Raw genomic sequence first — 23,163 nt, 5'->3', positions numbered from 1 at the left:
CCCCCGGCTTCTGGCCCGAAAGAATCCAAAGAACCGGAATTTTCAAGAAGGAAACAAGAAGTTGTCTTTGAAACTCTGCGGTTTGTATTTGCTTTGGTTGGCTCGCACCAAATCAAGCTCCAAACTTCTATTTCTTTTCTTTGTTAAATCCATCTAACGTCCATGTTTCATATTAGAATTTTTATTGTGCTGAGCTGCCTGTTATAATAATAGGTATAAATATGAATCAAAAGGCGTCGGGAGAGAGGGCAGCTTGAACTGGTTTTTATAAACTATGAAAATAATACCTTTTCGTTGATCTACTGCTGCGACTTGCATTTTCCTCTACCTCCTGTTCGTAGGAATGAGTTCGGCGGATTCCACGTACTTCGACATCTTCGATGAGTAAGCCGTCTTGGCCTCATTAGCGTTTATGGTATTACTCATCGCGTATCCCCCACTCCAGGTCCCCAGACTCCGTTAATTTCCCTATCGAGATTTATGCGAACTGCTTTCGGTTTCTGTGAAAATGTATGACAATTTGTATTCAAATTCGATGCGATAGCTAGCGCTTATCCTGTATTATAAAACACGTTCCAAATAAGCCGGCAAATGTTTGTTTGTTGGCCCCAACAATGGCACACACGGCGCAAAACAACATAAATTGTGGTATTTATACTGGAAACATTCCCAAACCGGTTCACAAATCAATGCTGTAATATAAACCCACCAAACAAACCGGACAAATTTTGGTTTTCGGTTGTTTTTTATATGTGCACCGCTCTAAATGCTGCTGTCTTGGGGGCTACCGTTCCAGTCTCGGTATCCGTCTCAATTTCAGAACCGGCCTATGATTCCAAATCAAGATCAAACCAGATATTATTTAGCTTTTACTTTTCTAAAATAAAAATATAAGCGCAATCTTTCGAATTAATTTTATTCAATTTAAACAAGCAAATAACAGAGACTTTTTAAAGTGTGGACGTTAAAAAATATTGCTATTAATAACCTAGTATAGTAAAATATTTCATTGCAAATGGTAGTGAAATGTATTAAACGTATCTTAGTTAAGTGCTTTAACATTAACATAATAAAATGTGCTTTATGTTTAGGTATTATTCAATGAAACATGCAGGCTAAAGATTAATAATCAGAATAATGGACAAAAATCCGGCTATTTGATACTTACAGAGAAATATTTAGTGTTAATGTTTGACGAGGTAAACAAGGCTTGCTTATCAATCCACACACACTTTAAAATTCGGTGGTATTCAAAGTGAAGAGGTGAAATATATGAAAAGCAAAAAAGGAAAGGAAGAAACGCTGATAAGCCAATGAGTATTTTAAATTGTTTATTTAAAATGATAAGCCTGCAAAAATGTACTGATATTCGCTATCAGTTTTGTCAGGAATTAATACTTCTATATTATTATAGATACTCGAGTATATTTCTATTTGTTCCGTACTTTTGAGAGCAGATGCAGATGTTTGGACTGAGATACGATTACATTTACAATATCGTTGTATTACTTCATTTTGTCGAACACACAACGTTCTCAGAATTTGTTTATTTATTCGATTTCTCTCACTCGCCTCTCGCTCGTTTTCAGTGAGTGAGAATATCTAAAAGTAATGCATCACAAAAACGTATATATAAATACAGATAGATAAATATTCCGACAGACAGACATTCTCCAACTAAGCAAACAAAACAGTCATACGATGAATTCATTCTTAATGAAAAACACATATATCTGTATCTGTGCCCTGTCTGTATTTGTTAGCAACAATAGCTAAAAGTAAAAAAAAAAAAACACATTTTTATCTGCTTTTGAGGCGAAATGAATGAAAAGGCAATTTTGCAATAAAATTTATTACTTTCTGGATGTTCTGTGTAGTTTTTACTCAAATACATTTTAAAGTGCTTCGCTTTGTTGGCGTCTAATGAAAATGATCAAACAGCTATAGCAGGCAATAATAAATTATACTTTACGAACTTTATTTGCCGATTTTATGTGAATGAATAAAGAAACTTTGAAAGCAAATGGATCAATTAATTGGGCAATGAACATTTCTAGAAAAAGGGAATACATTTAATTTGGCTCACCGAATGTTACTTACAGTTTACAATGTTGCAAATAAGTAATATTTATTTTTCAGTTTATACATATATGTATCAGCAGGGAAAACAACTTGTTAAATGTTAAATTACGTAAAATGATTTCATTGTTAGGCCTTCCGCTATCAAAAACGAATTAACTTCTTGCTGCATAATTTATAAAAAAAATTTCGGGGATAGTCTAGATATATCTCTTTATTAATTTCAGAGTTCGGGACATTTTTACAAGTCTTTGCAGCTGCCAACACAGAGTGTTCTTGCACTTGTTTATTGTTTGCAGTTCCAAAGATCAACAGCTATTGCGTTTTTTGCACTTTAAAATTAATACTTTTAAGCCGTTTCCTTGACAGACTTGTGCGTGCTGCCAAGCCAAAAAGAGTCGACTAAAAAACAACAGGGCTGCGTAAAGTTGGGGGCCTAGATAATCTATATAGTTATTACTCACGTCACGTCACGAGATATATAAATAAAATACCAAAACCAAACAAAAAAAATTTGGATAACAACAAAGCTGGCAAAGTGAAAAACAAGACGAAGCGAACCGAAAACTAAACTCAAAATAAAGATGCTAAAAGGCTAGAGAAGCTTGGTTGATTATAACTGATAATGCTGGGGGCTGGGTAATGATGAGAGTTGCAAATGGCTTTGTTGTACGCCAATATGTATGTGCTAGCGGGTTCGGCTCGTAAACTTGTTGACAACAACTTTTGTGCAAGTGCTTGTAATTCTTTTTTGGGTGCATTTGCTGCTTGAGAATCGCCTGTTATTTTATCTCCATACGTATACATATATATTTCAGAAGGTGTTGGTTGGAGGTAGCAAACTCAAGGGGTTTGGTGTTGGGGTTGTAATTTGTATTCGACGTTTTACTCTTTTTTCACTGTTGCTGATATGGCATTTAAACCATTATATTGTGCGACTCTTTACCCATATCACACACTATTAAAAACAAACTAATAAATATACACATGCATGAGAATACAGTGCGTTTCGAAAATGTCTGGCGATGTGAATTTAATTGAGACATATATATTTTTAAACAATTTCAATTGTTTTTCAACGCTATTTGTTTTATAACTAGCATCTTTTAAAACATTAAAGATTGTAAGTAAAATTCAGATGAAATATACATTGATTCTGCAAATAGAAAAAAAGAAACGTAAAGCTTTTGTGTCGTTTTTAAATTGTTGCTTTTAATAATTCTACCATTAATTCCAACAATAACAACCCTACCATTTTAATCTATTTTGAATGATTTATAATTTCGTTGGGCACTGTACTGCTTTATGGTCGGGGTCTCTGATTAATCTTAACTCGTCTGGCGGTCGGTTGCTCTGTCGACCGATCATTCGTTCAGTCGCTGGTTGATTGGTTGCTCAGTCAGTCAGTCAGTTAGTCACAGAGTCAGTCAGTCAGTCAGTCAGTCAGTCAGTTAGTTCGTACGCAGTCATGTCATTCATTTGCCATTTCAAGTGCTATACACACTCATGATTGTGTTATACGAACTGAGAATATCTATATAAACGCTCAGTGTAGTTTTGTGTGCACTGGATGCCGGCTGTTGACGGTATGTACATACATATGTACATATGTACGTTTATAAAGAGTGTGTTCCGTAATAAGCTTAAAAGTGTAGCTATTGCTGGTGGAGCGTTTGCTATTCATTAATGAGTTGTTTAGCTGTCAACTGTCGGTTGTCATGCTCAATCCATTTTGTGTATACCGATTGTTCGGATCTAGTATAGATACATGTGCACTATAATGGATATCATTATTAATTTTGCTTATGCAAATGACTTATATTATTATGAGAGCTACAAAAACAAACCAGCACTATTTGACTGGCATCTATAGATATGTTCTGTATATAATATAACTTAAAATATGTTTAACTTTTAATAGTTATGGCTTAATTTTTGTGTTTCATATGTATTCTCTTGACTTTTTTTATGTCTGAGTAGAATTCATAATAAAATACCCAAAAATCAAGCAGTACACAATTACCTACATTTGTTTCTGTTGGTGAACGGACTGCCGATTTCAATTAATCTTGAATTCGTAATCGTAAGAGGTAGCAGGTGTGTGATATTGCTTGGGGTTGAGTGGATTGCTGATTTCTCCCAGGCTGGACATTATAAAACTTATCGTCCACTACCCTTGTATGAAGTTCATCTATCAAGTAGCCAATAAATTATGGGTTTTTATATCAAGACAAAGTCATGTCAACCTAAAATAAATCAATTGGTAGTAGTTTCAATAGTTTAAAAGGGTTTTCACAAAATTAAAAGTTATTGCTCAGGCATATTTCCATTTATTTAAATTTAATAATTTAATCAATAGTTAATGAATTCTGTTTCATAGTGCTTTTCAGATTGCAGTACTTTTTTATGGGTGCTTCAATTGTATTTCCCCATTTGGTTGATTAATACTTAGCGCTGCAAAGTACAGCTAAATTCTTGCCTAAACATATTAAGGTGGATAAATGGTTTATTTTATACCTCGGGGTTCCCCCTCCACCTGCCGCAATCTTTACCAAATACACAAGTCTCTGGGCTACCTGTTAAATTGTAAGGTAAATAATCCACATGAGGCACACTTTTGAGTAAACTACCAAATTACACACAACCCTTCACCCTGCCGCTTTTATCCCGCTGTTCCACTCAAAAAGCAAATAAACCTGAGTGCCTCCTCCCGCTGCTTAATTCGATTTTAGTGGTATTTGTGGTTCGTGCTTTAGTTATTGTTGTTGCTGCTACTGCTGCTGCTGCTACCGATGTTCGGTAGCCCCACAATTGTATCGGATATTGCCATTTAACTTTCGGCCCTGAACTACCCATTACTGTCTTAGGATCGGGTACTTGAAACAAGTTAGTAGGGTGAACAAATTAGAAAAGTTGTAAGTTTATAGCTAACCATTTATTTAAATTTTTTCTCTTTAATGTGATTGTCTTTTTTCTATACAAAATATTGCTCTTTTATTAACCCGAAAATTGGTAATGAGCTTACGCCACTAAGTCCACTTAAATAATTCATCTTCAATGATAAAGGGTAACATCCAGTTCATCCCGTTCTCTTGTCATCTTGACTCACCTGTTTATGTAATGCTCACTCACGAAATTCACTTAAGTAAAAGCGTCAGTAAATACCAAAAACAAAAAACCAGAGGAAAGAAAAAACGTGGAACGAAGAACAAGTGTAGCATTTGTTAGATGCCTTTCCTTACATTTCTTTCCACCTTTTTTCGAGCGCTTGAAAATAATATTTCTTCTTTTGTTTACTTTTTTTACTTAGGTATTATTCAAGCTTTAATGGCTAAGAAAGAGAGATACAGATACAGTGGCCACATGCGTGTGCGAGCCCGTCCGGCTGTATTTGTATCTTAAAGTTTGTTATGTATCTATAGTAAACAAATGCGCGTAAGAGGAAAACATGCACGTAAGAACGGCGGCCGGGCAGCGAAAAAAATTGGCTCAAAAGAATGGAATCGACTGGTAGTGAAAAGAACGAGAAATATAATGAAACGGACGGCACAAACAAGCGGAGACATCGTTAACGCTGGCCGATCCTATCCAATCCAATCCAAAACAAACTGAAACAAGCCCCGCTGTCAGCTGCCTATAAAGATACAGATACATTCGGTTTGCGGTCGGGGGAGGCGTTGGATTTTATAAGGACCGCTCCGCCACATCCACGTATGCGTAAACATTCCTTTAGTCTCGCGCGCGTAAAACGTAAAAAAGAAAATGAGAATGAGTTGGGAAAATATATGTTTTCCCCTTTTCGTACAATACGGATACATGTACATACAGCGCAAGATATATGTATATATACATATATATAAGAAGAAAAAACACAGTTTGTTGCTATTCGGCCCCACTGGATTCTTAAAGAAGGAGACAAACCAGAGGAGTTCTTGTCTGGATTTAATATTCATTTATGTGCAATTTTTTATGTGTTTCTCTTTCGGGCTTCGTTTATTTAGTTTGAGCTTTTCTCTCACTAAATTGATTTGTTTGTGTGCAGGAGTTTTCAAACCGGTTGCAGTTGAATGTTTTATGCTTTTACGGTTTTGTTTATTTGATATTTGCCCGGGCAGCAACAGAAATTTGGTCAGGAAAAAATAGCGTTTTATTACCTAGCTTATCAATATCACCACCACACCACAATGATTGCAATTTATTTCAGCAAACATTTTGAAATTGCATTCATGGATATTGGCTTCATTATCAGTTTACTAATAAGTCAACATTTGAACTGAGATAAATGCATTCATTGCGTACTTGTTATTGACTTATTATTAAAACCTTTTTATCTTGAAGAAACTTGGTGGTTTGCATTTCATGCCATGCCTTGTTCTTTACTTCTTTTTATATGTTGAAAGAAATACCGGGTTCGATTTCGTTTGAAATGTGTTCTTCGATTGAGAGCACTGGTGATAAAGATATCGGACCCACTGCGGGTCCTTCCACCGGCCTTATCTAAATCCACCCTCCCCAGAGAGAATTCTCCGACAGGAACTCGAGGGAGCCCCAAGAAACGGGTGCCTGACTGAAATGCCAATCAACACACTTCAATTATGCGACATCGCACGATAAACAGCACAAAAGAAATAACTATATAAATAAATCCGTATATATTCGGTCAGTGTACAGTGAACGCGTAGTACGTGTGCACATTGCCAATCTATAAGTAGAAGATGAATATATAACGCCAACGTACAACACGTTTTGTTCATTTTTAATTAATGAAACTTATTTTGAGCTGAGACCGACGAGACACAGACAAAAATAAGGCATCAAAATCAAACAAAACAAAATGTACTAATCGAAAGAAAAAGATGGAGATAAGATAGTTTACCCTAGCGACTGAAAAATACCCTATCTTCTAAGCAAAAAAATGGGACTTTTTCAAATTACCGATGATTACACAATTTGTAGAAGGGCGACCTATTTCTGTTCCTATTCAATACACATAATGCAACTGCTAAACAAAATCCCCAGTAAAATTATTGGTTTTGGTTTAATTGGCAGTTAGATTTCTATGGGAGCCATGTAATTTCCAGTGAGCTGACTCAATTAAGTCACGACTCACGATATAAAACAATTTTATGTCATTATTGCCAAGCTTTAAGCTTCAATAATAGTTATTAACGTGTGTTTATTTTTCAAATGCATCAATCCAGATTATTTATCATAAATTTTAGTTTTTTTTTTAAATATAATATAATAAGCATTTAAAAGATTTTGATCACATATTTAATTTTCCCAACATTCAAAAAATTAAAATTTTTTTTAGAAAGCTTAAGCTTCTTTTTAAGTTTTTATTTAAAGGGTAATACCATAAGCCGAATACCTTTTTAATCCCTAAGTATGCAGACATTAGAACAAGTTGGCTGTGTTTTGTCTGTCGACTGTTTCTATATCTTCCAAATATATACGTTTATATATATATATATATACGTATATATTATTCCGCATAAGCACGCACACATTGGATTGGCCATATCTGCTGATGGGTTTGCCTACACCAACGGCAGACTGAATTTTATCTCTATTTCTGGGAAAGAGAGCCAAAATCAATTTAGTGTGACTTTATTCTGGGCCCGAAACGAATAATCAGGTAATTTATAATAAAAAGAGCAACGTTAGAGACCTCGATAAGGCCGGCCGCCTGTGCCCACAAAAACAAATGAACCGAAAAAGTAAAAATATTTTGCTACCAACGTCGTATAATTTTTTCATTCATGCGCTAATCGCTCGAATCACACACAAACACACCCAGTGCTTTTCTTGTGAATCGTGGTGTGCGTTTGTATCTACACACTCGAACGTAGTACGGGTTTATATGGCCGATAAAAATATATATTTACACACTTTGGCCGCTTTCGTACCCGCCACACGCGTCAATGCGACGGCCTCCCACCGCCCACCACATCGCCTTCAGTCCATCCCAAAAACACCACCCAAGCACCTGCCAGCCCGGAGCTCTCCTAGAAAACATAAACACACTCTTGTGTACGTATTTTGTACGGTTTAAACACATTTTAATGCTGCGTAAATAAAGCAAACAATCTGAACCATCCACGTGCTTTCTTTCACCGCCCCGAATCCCCAGTGCTCCACACACCTTTGAAGCATTTTTTTTTGTTGGTTAGCCCAACTATATTTATGAGAAAAACGAATATTTTCATTATAAATCTATGTGTATGCATATATTTGGGGGATTATTTTTGCAAATATTTTCTCATGCCGAAATAAGTGTGATTCTTGTTGAGCACACATTTGGCTGGGTGCTCTTTACGTGATTAAATTAGCGTTATGGTGGGAACAAAACGGTATTGTTGGTGATGCAAGTATGTTGGGGATAGCAATTATGACGTAAACTAATTTATCTGCACACGCTGAAAATAATAAAAATATTTTCTATATTTCTATAAATTTATTTATAACTGCTAATTGGCTGTTAAAAATCCACGAGCATAAGAATTTTTATTTTTAATTGACTCAAAAGTCGTAAAAAGAACAATTTCTAAAAAACCCAACATATTATTTTTAAAAAACGAAAAAAAAACGAATACGATAACAAACTAGGGACTGAATGAATATCTCTGAAAATATGTTTTCTAAGTACCAATCAGCATATCACAGCTTTATTTCGAAGTTTTACTACCATACTCACATTTGTGAAAACATTTAAAGCCCATAAATTTTCGCCCATTGTTTGTTTTCTTTTAATTTGCATAGTGAATTTTAACCATAGTTTGCGGAGCCAATTCTCACTCAAGCGACAAGCGAAATAGCCGGAAAAAGTAGAAAAAAAACTCAACCGAAAATTTGCACACATCATAAACGATAGATTGTGGGTCTCGAAAGTTATTAATTCGTTGGCGCCACTCAATCAGCCACGGCAAGAACAACAACAAAAAAAAACAGAAACATCAACGAAGGCGTCGCGGTGTCGCCATCAGTCAAAGTTCTTGTTTGATTTACATGTTTATCTTTATCGGGTCGGGTGGTTTGAGTGTGCGGAATAAATTATACAACAAATATTCCAACATTCATGCAATATCTCGCCACATATCTATATGGGTAAATTTTGTTGTTTGTTGTCCCCAATGCCGCCTTTTGGTCAAATTGAGTTGTGTTAAGTTTCACACATAAACGATACGAGCAACAGCTGCTTTATATGCAAAAGCGGCAGTGAAATAATAAAGTTGGCCAAATACAACTCGCCCTGTAATTAAAAGCCAGAAAAGGCAAAAATGTTATAAAATACATTTCTCAGAAATTCAGCCAAACCAAACTGTATACACAGCCGTCTCAATAAAGAGCGACCTTTGAAAGTATTTTTTACGTTAACTATTCTCCAAATGGCGCCAGAGTTTTTCCCCAAAATCAGAAGGGGAAAACGGATATTACTCTTCTTAGGGTTTGTTTGCGCTTTCAACAAACTACCTAGAATTGCAGCTGCTATTTATTCAATTAAAACAAACAACATATGTATTTATTTCTACATTTCTAAATTATTTATATATTTCATGTTTATTTTTCAGGTATGTACCACCAAACTTGGATGGAGTGTTAAAGATTATCCTGAACGGGTTTCCCTAATGGATTCTCAAAGGATAAACGGGTTTTCGGGTAACTAAATTAATAGGATTAATGTTGGATGTTTTAAATGTATCTAATTTGACAAATAAGTAACAAACAAATTAATTTCTTTGTTATCTTGCTACCAAAATTAGTTTGAAAGAATATTATAATTGGATTTTTAATACGTTTAAAATGTGTGGGTGTTTGTTCGTAAACATTTTTGCGAGCCTGTTTGTGCTTAAAGATTATTTGTTAGGCGTCTAGATTCTAGACCCTAAGTTCATCTGTATAAGCGAAAATTGCACATATAGCCACACAAAAGTATTTAGTACAGGTACTAGACTGATATGATATGTTGATATTCTCGGTGAACTTCGGCCATTACATGGGCACGTTTCTTATATGCAACCTTGATTTTCCAAGCGCATTTTTTTGTCGCCTTTTTTTAAGGTCTTGTCATCATTTTTCAGTATTTCACATGCATCAACAAAATGCACTTTTTGTGTCGTTTTTTGCTTCTTTCTTCGCTTTATTGTGTGTATAGTATTATATATATTTTTTTGCCCAACCTAATCAGTTACAAAAGCGAGCGGCAAGCGACGTGCTTGCGTTTGTCGTGATTGCACTTTTAATTTACTACGGTCGTAGTATGAAATCGTATGCTCGTACGATGCATATACAATACTGCACACAGCATATATGCGAGTATAAGCTAAAACCGGCCGGCCCACGCAGCCATATGAATCGGGTTGCCAAGTCGTAGCCCCCAAACCCCAACACCCCGATCTCCGATCCCCGGATCCTACGGCCTACACATAAACCGCTTGTTCTCCGCTTTGACACGATTCCCGACGACCCTCGCCGGTGCGAGTGGGTTGATTGGGTTGGATCGGGCGATCGGAGGAGGGGTTGGGCTTAGATCCAATGAAATTAATTAATGAGTAGCTTGTCCCAAAAGCGTGGGCCGTTTCTTTGTTTACTATTACTATTATTATTGTTTTTTTTTTACGTCAGGCGCCTACTGGCGGCAGAAGCTCAGTGAATTTTTGGCGTAGGCGTTTGTTTCGGGCTCAAGTTTATTGTTTTCACTTATCGTCTTGTGAAAAGGGTCTTAAAAGCTTTGATTGTAAAATATAACTAATTTAACATGTCAAAACGATCAGGTCGAAGATCCGGCACGATTATAAAATTGATTTCAAAACGTTATTGTCTATTTCTTCGAATCTTTGATGTATGCTATCGATCTGTAAACAAAAACATAGATTATTTGGATATTTTATTGAAGGCGGGGGATTTCTAAAGCATTTAGTTCTCAGAACGGGATTGTTTTCAAAATAGAATTTATTTTAATAAATCTTTAGGTGAAGGATATCTAGTGCAAAAAGAAATTTCTGAGAATAAAAATCGTATATTTTATACATTTAATGTAAAATGAAGAGATTCTTCTGACAAAATTTCAGAATGCTTTTATTTAAGTTCTAGGAAACGTCAGGCAACTGCGACTTTCATTTCCTGTTTTAACTTAAACTGTAAATAAAATTATTCAAAGATCAACCCGCTCTCTGATTTCCCTAAAATTAAGCCGTTTGCTAATCTCCTAATAATTTAATCACCTGAATCCCACACACTTAAATCGATTTTCAATCGCCTAGTTTCCACTTATTGTGAAATCCGAAATGAAACAAAGAAAACTGGCGGAGATATTTCTTAGATTGGATATTGACTAAGCTGAAAACCAGAGGCGCAGCTGAAGGGGACAAAGTCCACAGATGATCTGGGAGTGGGGAGCTGTGGCAATATCTCACCTCAAGCTACGCACCTGAACCACTGACTCAGCCACCTGCTGAACAAGTTGGTAGCAATCCGTGGTTGGGCTCATGAAAAGCAAAGCGTGTCATGAGTCAAGCCAAAGTTGGTTATTTCAGGAGAGTAGTAAAAAAAGGTCGGGCCACGCTTCATACGAACGGCGTTTTTATCTGGCGATATGGCCAACCTACGACCTTTCAGCCGGCTGGACCCTGACATTATCCTTTTAGTTGGCACTCTCCTGTTTGCACAGCACGAGAATAAACAGAACCAAGAGGGACCACCCGAAAAAGAACCTCAAAAATGTTACAACTTGGGCTGGGTTCGCGCTTAGGCTCACATATTTGTTTAGGTCTCTCGGTCAATCAACGAACGAGGAGGAAAAAAATGAACTGGCCATGTTTAAATAAATAATTTCCAAGGTTTATTTTTAGGCTCTCCTCGGGCGGCAGAGCTCACAAAAGGCCAGTTAGCCAATTACCACGAAGGCAGGGGGATCGGTCAAAGTGTGAAGACGTGGTGAGCGTTTTGGGAAATCAAATTGATTGGAAATTGAGGTTTAAGTCGAAGAGTAATAGAAATGGCATTGTCGATAAAAGTAACTTCGATAAAAAGTCATGCAATCATCAAAATGTTTAACAGTTACTGGTAAAGTTTAAGTACATAATATTTCTGTTCTTATTACCCTAACTTAAAAACTCTTAGATTCTTAGTCATTTCTTGAATATATTACCCGTCTGTTCACGGTGCCTCATCAATTTTTTATCTCATTATTTTCTTGGCGACTCTTTTTCAAATGCCCCGTGCTCTAATCTGAAATTTGAGATAGGCCTCAAGCAATTAGTGACTGTATAAACAGACAGCAGCAGCAACAACAAGAGCATCGTATCCACATTGTGGTCAAGTAAATAGAGTGACAAGCCCGTGACTTCAAACCGGCCAAATGCCTTCAGTTTTGGTTTATTTATTTACACCAAAGTACATATTTCCTTGTCGTGCCTGTACAAAGGGTCTAACCAGGGTCTTACCTTTCCCCCAGACTTTCAGCCTCGTTGAGATAGTATGGAAATGGAAATGGGAATGGGAATGGAAATAGGAATGGAAACGAAATAGGGCCAAACACGATGCGACACACACGCATTTTGCTAAGTGGTGTCAAATATTTACATGATATTATATTTCGATTTTCTATTTACCTTTACACAAGTTCCCTTTACCGACAGTCGATCACTGAGTACGTGTTCTGACTGCTCTCATATCTTTAAGGCCCTTTGTAGATTATGCAACATTTTAGAATGATTAAATTATGTAAATTTAATACGTAATTTAAGAGAATGAAATATAAACGACTTATGTTAAAATGGTTTTATTAAATAAATGTTTAAGCTTAAAAGAGTAAAAAACTTGCATCAGTTATATTAAAGCTTTTTTTATAAGTCCAAATCCTTATAGATATATCAAAATGTTTATATGTAATGTATTGTGTATGCAAAAAATTGTATAAGAAAAAAAAATCGGCTGCCCTATATAGTTTTTCATGTATATTTATACAATATCTCCCCTTTCAAGTGATCCACTTTGAGGGATATCGCGCTTGACCAAGGTCGTTTGTTTTTCCCTCGTTAGTAGTTCATTATTTGTATACGAAACCCTGGTTATTTATAGTTAATTGAGGTGTTCGAAGTGGCGCCTGTTGAAGCCAATTACAGTGAGCTAACTTGGTTAGGACACTTGGCCAGCTTTGCTGCTGACGCTGACCAGCACTCAGCGCACTCCTCATCCTTCGATGCCTCTCAACCGATGCCATCGCCATCCTTCAACACACGCTTCAGATATCTGCCCCCCGGTGGAAAGGTGAGGCACAAAGGGAATGGACGATGCCGAGGATTGCAGAGAGATCGGGGAAGGGGGGCAGAAATCGAGGTGGAAATCGGAGGGGAAAGCCACTTAGCCAGCAGCTGACGCACATAAAACTCTCCCTCTCGGGTGGGCGGTGGCATCCTTGAGATTGCCCATGCTCATCGCCATGCCAGCGCACGTTCCAAACGGGGAAAGGTTCCCTCGGCCAGTAGGCAAATGAATTTTCCTTTTCCCAGCTTTTTCTTTTCCCCCGTTTTTTAGTGCTAGTGAGTGGCGGGCTTCGGTTTGAGTAAATCAATTTGAGGCCCCCGTGTTATGTTAAGAAACGACTACAAAAGTGTTGTTCACAGTTCATTCCTCCCCTATCCAATAAAGCTGATGAGGACGAAGTCCTGGCCTGCCTTTGACACTTTTGGCCATAATAGTTTGCTCTGAAAGCCGGTCCCCTAATCATTTTTCCTTGCATCGCCCGCCTCGCCTTCTTCGGCTTTACTTAAGCAAAGAAAACTGAATTCTAAAGATTTTTCTCCCCTATGCCGGTTTTCCTTGCCTTTATGGTTTTTGATATTTGTCGAGGAAAGCTCTGTTTGCAAAAGGGTTACTAACGATGCCAGAATATTTTGAAAAGTAGGGAAAGTAACTAAAATATATAAAACGTGGTTCGTCATTTGTGGACTCCCAAAAAAAAAATCGCGTATTGGTAAATTTTTGAAGGAAAATAAAAATCTATCACCAAAGCCAATAAGCAGTCCAATTTTCCCTCTCAATGGCCAAGTTGGTTTCCTAACAGTTTTACCAACTAACTTTTATCACTTTACTAAGCTTACCCCATTTCTCTAACCCAGGCGGAATTATCGAAAAAAAACTTTTCCTTTAGCCTCATTAGCGTTCTTAGTTGGCCAAAAGTTGATAATAAAGTTTAACAGAGGCGTGTGCGTTACCTTGTTTTTCACGACTTTGGTTCGAAATGTCTTATATTGATTTTCCTTTTCTACTTTTTTTAGTGTTATCAAATAACTAATCACTGAATAAATTTAAAATTTGGTTTTTATTTTAGTTGAGCTGTCATTATTTACTGTACTTAAAATTTCTTATCGTTTCTCTTACTTGCCTTGAGAAAGTGTAGCATTCCAGACTAATCTGACTTCAATTAGTAAGTACATACATATATGAATCATAAGAGAAAAACAATTTTATCCGTTGTTTTTTGAATGATTGTAAATTTTTTCAAATAATAAAAGATTCTTTTGCGTTTATTCATTAAAATGCGTCGAAATTATTTATATACAGGTCTTTAATTTTTTTGCAACACACACTTTGAACTTACTTTAGTGAATTAAATGCCTTATAGTCAAAAAATGGTATTCAGTGCTGACCGTAAATGGTAATGAAACCAGCTGTTCTAAAAAGAAATACACAAATATAGGTAAATATAAAAGCACACCTCCCAAATATATTTGCAATCTCACGCATTTATAACAATGAAATCACAATACTCCGAGGCACTCAAATAGCAGCAAAATTTGCATTTAGAGCTCAATCAAATGCATTTTTCATAGAACAAACAAGCAAACTGTCATGCATACACACATGCCAAAACATATATACTCGCATTTTTTATGCAGTTTTTCAATGTATTCGCACTTTTTTCTGCTTTCATAAATATTTGATAGTGAAAATTGCATAAGAACAGCAAAATTGCAACGCTTAAATAAACGAAAAAATAAGAACAGGGTTGCCATCTTGATTGATGCGTCGACAAAGCAATTCCACAATTGGAGGCGTGAGACCGTGGAAAACAAGAATTGCTAAGCACATTTTTGATAGACATCGATTTCAAATTATGGCAATTATTAAAGGTTTTCCGAAGTTCCACGGGATACATGGGAACATTCTCATGTGCTGTGTTTATCGGCCGCATTGTGGTTTTGGTCTAATTTGCATTTTAAATTCAATTTGCAATCAAGTCATTAAGTCGGGTGTGCTAGAGACTTGTTTTGTATCGGCAAGGGAAGCTTATCGAAGGTGATTTTGAAAATGCCAGGCATTAAAATAATTATAATCTTTTATATAGCCCTTAAGAGTTGGAAATGGATAGGCCTTATGAATTGGTGATTACTTTTTTAAAAAACATAAATATTACAGCTCACTGAAACAAATAAAACTACATTTTATAAATACAGATCGTTGAAGCAAGAGGCTTAGTTTGTGAGCTTATGATTTTATCCCCCAGGGTTTTAAAGCCCCGCATAAATCAGAAATTTCCGTTTTGAGCTTTTGCAATGATTTATCGGTCTTTTCAATAGTTTGGTTAAATCTTTTCAACTGTTTAGATTATTCTTTGTTTATTTCTTCCGCTTTAGCTGACATTTCCAATGAATTCCCAACGATCTTAAATCATCCAAGTTGGTAAGCTTAGGCAACAATGTTGCCAGTAACTTTTCTGTTTACGCACGCCGAAATGTTGTCGTTCTAATCCAAATAAAATTTTGTTTTTAACCCACTCGCAAGCAAACAAAAATAAACGAAAAGTAGAAAAAACAAAATTGGTTTGAGACAGGGGCTGACTTAGGCACAGTTCCAATTTCTTTGTGGGCAACCGAGAGCTATTGACGCGAACGAGAGATGCCGACGCCCGTAGGTTTTTTCCGTTTTTACTTTTTTTTTTTTATATTTTTTATTTTTGTTCCATCCGCAATCCATCCCTAAACAGTAGCGGGGGCATAAAGCATAGAGCTTTGGCTGTTTATTCTTTGAACACATTTTTTTTGTTTATTTTCATACTTTTTTCAGCTTAACTCGTTGCTCATGCGCCCCATCACGCCCTCTCCAGCGTTCTTAGCTCTACTTATCATTATAGCAGAGAAAAATATAATGTAAAGAACTTATAGCGGATTTAAAAAAAGTAACATGAAATTAAATTGATTGCAAAAGATATTTTACATTCCTGTTCTAAATTAAACAGTTGTAAAAAGTAAATTAGGTTTTACATATTTGCGTAGATTAAAGGTTTCATAGAACGTCAACACATTCCTCATACTAAACCAATTTAGTTAAAACATATAAACTACAATACATAGGTAAGCAATATTGGGCTGTAATTTTGAATTCATTTTTCCAACTACAAATTCAAGTTAACCCTATTAGTCATTTTTTCGCGGTGTACAACCCTCTTCGGCATCGTCAGCAATGTTGGCGGCATATTGCATTGAAATTTGCAACACATTCCACTTTGTTGGCTCTTTGGCTACCGTTTGACGTTTGAGTCGAGAATGGGGTGGATAAGAAGGTGGAGGGAACTGGAATGGAGGGATGCCAAAGGGGCAGACAAGAAAAAAAGTCAAAGAAAAAACGAAATGATTTAATGCAAATTTTATGCGCCATACTTTTCCACAGCCTTTTGCTCCTGTTGCTGTTGCTTCTGGCTGTTTTGCCTTTAGTGAATCGCCGTCTCCGTTCTGCATTGTCATATTTAATCATGATCACGATCATGATCATTGACTGTTGTCATTGTTTGTCAACCAAAACGATGGCAACGTTTTAATACATTTTGCAACAGCTTTGAATACCCCAATAATGCTTATTTATTCAGAATTGCTGTTGCCTTTTGTGTAATTGAAACTGACGTCGGCTAGCGTTTAAAAAATGAAGGAACAAAATAGGTTAATAGTTAGAATAATTGACTGTCGTTCGGCAGTTTTAATTTGAGAAATTGAAATTTAACATTTAACTCAAAACACATTATGTACTATGTGTACAATTTTTTTAAATAGTCGTCTATTGTAGCTTGCGTTCCAAATCCACTTATAAGCTGATACGCTTTCTTACCTTAATCACTAAAAACTTGAAAATACATAGGAAATAGGCTCCTTCAAGTAGATGGAAACTCACAATGGTGCTCACTCCAAGTGGAATATACTTCACATGATGATAAGTTCACTGATCTTTCACTTTACACTCACACACATACGTTCGAAGTGCAATGTATTTTAAGTACTAAATTGTTTCTTAACTGCAATTAGCTGGAAACACCAGGCGACACAACGACCAACAGCAATACCCGCTGCAGCACCGCCGATGAAGACGATGATGATGGCCAGGAAAAATTCTTGGGCTGACTTCTCTGGCGCTAGACGACAGCAACCATTTTAATTAGTCTGTGGGTAACATTGGCAAATTAATCGAAATGCATTAAAGCCAATTAAGAGACTGCAACTTTACGTTCAGGGGAAATGTCGGGGCTTCTAGAAGGCGCCAAAACGTAGCTACCATTTTCGCAACTTCGTCTGCATTTTCTGTAATCAAGAAAAAGTAAACCCTTCTAAGCACCGTTGTATTTTTTGTTTATTTTATTTTATTTTTATTTTTTTAATTTATTGCACGAACTTACACTATCAGAGGCCCTTATTTTGGTAATACAGTAAAGACTCTTTCACTTGAAAGCACCAGGCTTAGCAATTTACTTAGTACAATTTTTATAAAATCTTTTAAAAGTGCGCAAAAGGCAGTAATTAAAAAAAAATTTTCAAGCTTAAGAACAAAAAAAAATTTGGTAATTTGCTTTTATCAATTGAATCCAAATTTATAGCATACTTTTCGTCCAATTTTAAGCATTTAATAATTTTCAGACTTATGCAAAATACCACAACATTACCTAAATATTGTAATCTAAAACCAAATCGCAATATAATTCGAATAATGTAATATTCTTGATAAGCTAGTTACTCTTTAAAGACGTTCGACTTTGTGAAGTTCCACTGTCTACGTTTCTCGTCTTTTTGCATTATTTGCCCCGTCATCTTATCGTTTGGTCACTGCAATCAGTCAGCTCAAAGAAGTTGGGTCCAAAAAAATTTCGAATTTCAATTTTGAAAATTGGAATCGTTTGACCCTCGTTTGACCACGTTTGCCCACCTTTTAGTTTTTTTTTTGACCCCCCGTTTCGAAGATATCGAATTTCGAAAATTTTCGAAAATTTTCGAAGAAAAAAAGTTTTTCAATTTTCAAATATTTTTTTTTTAATCTGTTAAATAAACGTTTGAAAAGGTTTGCCCACCCTTTAGAATTTTGAAAAAATTTGAATTTTGGAAGATATAGGGCTCCAAAGTTTTTTAACTATAACGCCTTAAAAAAAATCTTAAAAAATTTTTTTTTCGGAAAGCGTTGGACAATTGAATGCTTTCGATTGCCCACCCTTTACATTTTTGAAAAATTTCAATCTTAAGGATGTATAAAATTTCAAACTTCAAAAACTTGTTACCCGTCAAAAGTGGGTATCTCATAAAAACAACGTTTTTTAACACCTTAAAAATGAATTTTTCGAAAAACTAATTTATGCCCACGTTTGACCCCCAGCTCAAATTTAAGATTCTAAAAACAAATCGTTTGACCCCCCTTAAAAATCAAGATTTTTAAGAAACAAAATTTTTTTACATGCCGAACGTGGCATGAGATGGCTATCTCATAAAAACAACGTTTTTTTACACCTTAAAACTTAATTTTTCGAAAAACTAATTTATGCCCACGTTTGACCCCCAGCTCAAATTTAAGATTCTAAAAACAAATCGTTTGACCCCCCCTTAAAAATCAAGATTTTTAAGAAACAAAATTTTTTTACATGCCGAACGTGGCTATCTCATAAAAACAGCGTTTTTTTACACCTTAAAACTTAATTTTTCGAAAAACTAATTTATGCCCACGTTTGACCCCCAGCTCAAATTTAAGATTCTAAAAACAAATCGTTTGACCCCCCTTAAAAATCAAGATTTTTAAGAAACAAAATTTTTTTACATGCCGAACGTGGCATGAGATGGCTATCTCATAAAAACAACGTTTTTTTACACCTTAAAACTTAATTTTTCGAAAAACTAATTTATGCCCACGTTTGACCCCTAGCTCAAATTTAAGATTCTAAAAACAAATCGTTTGACCCCCCCTTAAAAATCAAGATTTTTAAGAAACAAAATTTTTTTACATGCCGAACGTGGCATGAGATGGCTATCTCATAAAAACAACGTTTTTTTACACCTTAAAACTTAATTTTTCGAAAAACAAATTTATGCCCACGTTTGACCCCCAGCTCAAATTTAAGATTCTAAAAACAAATCGTTTGACCCCCCCTTAAAAATCAAGATTTTTAAGAAACAAAATTTTTTACATGCCGAACGTGGCTATCTCATAAAAACAACGTTTTTTTACACCTTAAAACTTAATTTTTCGAAAAACTAATTTATGCTCACGTTTGACCCCCAGCTCAAATTTAAGATTCTAAAAACAAATCGTTTGACCCCCCCTTAAAAATCAAGATTTTTAAGAAACAAAATTTTTTTACATGCCGAACGTGGCATGAGATGGCTATCTCATAAAAACAACGTTTTTTTACACCTTAAAACTTAATTTTTCGAAAAACTAATTTATGCCCACGTTTGACCCCCAGCTCAAATTTAAGATTCTAAAAACAAATCGTTTGACCCCCCCTTAAAAATCAAGATTTTTAAGAAACAAAATTTTTTACATGCCGAACGTGGCATGAGATGGCTATCTCATAAAAACAACGTTTTTTTACACCTTAAAACTTAATTTTTCGAAAAACTAATTTATGCCCACGTTTGACCCCCAGCTCAAATTTAAGATTCTAAAAACAAATCGTTTGACCCCCCCTTAAAAGTCAAGATTTTTAAGAAACAAAATTTTTTTACATGCCGAACGTGGCTATCTCATAAAAACAACGTTTTTTTACACCTTAAAACTTAATTTTTCGAAAAACTAATTTATGCCCACGTTTGACCCCCAGCTCAAATTTAAGATTCTAAAAACAAATCGTTTGACCCCCCTTAAAAATCAAGATTTTTAAGAAACAAAATTTTTTTACATGCCGAACGTGGCATGAGATGGCTATCTCATAAAAACAACGTTTTTTTACACCTTGAAACTTAATTTTTCGAAAAACTAATTTATGCCCACGTTTGACCCCCAGCTCAAATTTAAGATTCTAAAAACAAATCGTTTGACCCCCCCTTAAAAATCAAGATTTTTAAGAAACAAAATTTTTTTACATGCCGAACGTGGCATGAGATGGCTATCTCATAAAAACAACGTTTTTTTACACCTTAAAACTTAATTTTTCGAAAAACTAATTTATGCCCACGTTTGACCTCCAGCTCAAATTTAAGATTCTAAAAACAAATCGTTTGACCCCCCCTTAAAAATCAAGATTTTTAAGAAACAAAATTTTTTACATGCCGAACGTGGCATGAGATGGCTATCTCATAAAAACAACGTTTTTTACACCTTAAAACTTAATTTTTCGAAAAACTAATTTATGCCCACGTTTGACCCCCAGCTCAAATTTAAGATTCTAAAAACAAATCGTTTGACCCCCCCTTAAAAATCAAGATTTTTAAGAAACAAAATTTTTTACATGCCGAACGTGGCATGAGATGGCTATCTCATAAAAACAACGTTTTTTTACACCTTAAAACTTAATTTTTCGAAAAACTAATTTATGCCCACGTTTGACCTCCAGCTCAAATTTAAGATTCTAAAAACAAATCGTTTGACCCCCCCTTAAAAATCAAGATTTTTAAGAAACAAAATTTTTTTACATGCCGAACGTGGCATGAGATGGCTATCTCATAAAAACAACGTTTTTTTACACCTTAAAACTTAATTTTTCGAAAAACTAATTTATGCCCACGTTTGACCCCCAGCTCAAATTTAAGATTCTAAAAACAAATCGTTTGACCCCCCTTAAAAATCAAGATTTTTAAGAAACAAAATTTTTTTACATGCCGAACGTGGCATGAGATGGCTATCTCATAAAAACAACGTTTTTTTACACCTTAAAACTTAATTTTTCGAAAAACTAATTTATGCCCACGTTTGACCCCCAGCTCAAATTTAAGATTCTAAAAACAAATCGTTTGACCCCCCCTTAAAAATCAAGATTTTTAAGAAACAAAATTTTTTTACATGCCGAACGTGGCATGAGATGGCTATCTCATAAAAACAACGTTTTTTTACACCTTAAAACTTAATTTTTCGAAAAACTAATTTATGCCCACGTTTGACCCCCAGCTCAAATTTAAGATTCTAAAAACAAATCGTTTGACCCCCCCTTAAAAGTCAAGATTTTTAAGAAACCAAATTTTTTTACATGCCGAACGTGGCTATCTCATAAAAACAACGTTTTTTTACACCTTAAAACTTAATTTTTCGAAAAACTAATTTATGCCCACGTTTGACCCCCAGCTCAAATTTAAGATTCTAAAAACAAATCGTTTGACCCCCCCTTAAAAATCAAGATTTTTAAGAAACAAAATTTTTTTACATGCCGAACGTGGCATGAGATGGCTATCTCATAAAAACAACGTTTTTTTACACCTTAAAACTTAATTTTTCGAAAAACCAATTTATGCCCACGTTTGACCCCCAGCTCAAATTTAAGATTCTAAAAACAAATCGTTTGACCCCCCCTTAAAAATCAAGATTTTTAAGAAACAAAATTTTTTTACATGCCGAACGTGGCATGAGATGGCTATCTCATAAAAACAACGTTTTTTTACACCTTAAAACTTAATTTTTCGAAAAACTAATTTATGCCCACGTTTGACCCCCAGCTCAAATTTAAGATTCTAAATACAAATCGTTTGACCCCCCTTAAAAATCAAGATTTTTAAGAAACAAAATTTTTTTACATGCCGAACGTGGCATGAGATGGCTATCTCATAAAAACAACGTTTTTTTACACCTTAAAACTTAATTTTTCGAAAAACTAATTTATGCCCACGTTTGACCCCCAGCTCAAATTTAAGATTCTAAAAACAAATCGTTTGACCCCCCCTTAAAAATCAAGATTTTTAAGAAACAAAATTTTTTACATGCCGAACGTGGCCATCTCATAAAAACAACGTTTTTTTACTATATTTTTAAAAACTAATTTATGCCCAACGTTTGACCCCCAGCTCAAATTTAAGATTCTAAAAAAAAAAATTTTTTTTTCCCCTAAAAAAATAAATTTTTTAAAAAAAAAAATTTTTTTACATGCCGAACGTGGCTATCTCATAAAAACAACGTTTTTTTACACCTTAAAACTTAATTTTTCGAAAAACTAATTTATGCCCACGTTTGACCCCCAGCTCAAATTTAAGATTCTAAAAACAAATCGTTTGACCCCCCTTAAAAATCAAGATTTTTAAGAAACAAAATTTTTTTACATGCCGAACGTGGCTATCTCATAAAAACAACGTTTTTTTACACCTTAAAACTTAATTTTTCGAAAAACTAATTTATGCCCACGTTTAACCCCCAGCTCAAATTTAAGATTCTAAAAACAAATCGTTTGACCCCCCTTAAAAACCAAGATTTTTAAGAAACAAAATTTTTTACATGCCGAACGTGGCTATCTCATAAAAACAACGTTTTTTTACACCTTAAAACTTAATTTTTCGAAAAACTAATTTATGCCCACGTTTGACCCCCAGCTCAAATTTAAGATTCTAAAAACAAATCGTTTGACCCCCCCTTAAAAACCAAGATTTTTAAGAAATAAAGTTTTTTATTAATATTTAAAGAAAAATGTATCGAACTTATAAATAAAATTCACTAAAAGGGTTGTTTTATATATTAATTATACTTAGCTTATGACTTTATTTATTTTTTTTCCAAGAAATTGAACGACCAATAATTAATAAATAACCGATTAACTTTGTAACACATTAACACTTCACACTTGAAATTTGTAGGACTGAATGCGCTCACAAATTTATAAATTTATTTATTTTTTATATATTTTTTCCAAGAGATTGA

At 34.9% G+C, this 23,163-nt stretch overlaps 1 protein-coding gene and 1 long non-coding RNA gene across 11 annotated transcripts in view; one reads left to right on the top strand and one right to left on the bottom strand.

Moving 5' to 3' along the window:
- The window catches only part of LOC108101438 (putative transcription factor capicua), a 55,187-nt gene that overhangs the window by 5,546 nt on the left and 26,478 nt on the right, over window positions 1-23,163 (top strand). The window lies entirely within an intron of this gene.
- Window positions 62-7,276, bottom strand: LOC108101098. Of its 2 annotated transcripts, XR_001772055.2 has the most exons (3): window positions 1,169-4,856; window positions 288-500; window positions 62-198 (listed from the first exon to the last, which is right to left on the bottom strand). It is a non-coding gene; the product is annotated as an uncharacterized LOC108101098 (long non-coding RNA). The 2 variants fall into 2 exon arrangements; XR_001772054.2 differs by having other exon boundaries at window positions 288-7,276.

This window comes from Drosophila ficusphila, unplaced genomic scaffold, assembly GCF_018152265.1.
Source record: "Drosophila ficusphila isolate 14025-0441.05 unplaced genomic scaffold, ASM1815226v1 contig_791, whole genome shotgun sequence".
In the NCBI taxonomy this organism is placed as follows: domain Eukaryota; kingdom Metazoa; phylum Arthropoda; class Insecta; order Diptera; family Drosophilidae; genus Drosophila; species Drosophila ficusphila.
The sequence above is the reverse complement of the archived record's forward strand: the minus strand, read 5'-3'. Positions and strand labels throughout refer to the sequence as shown.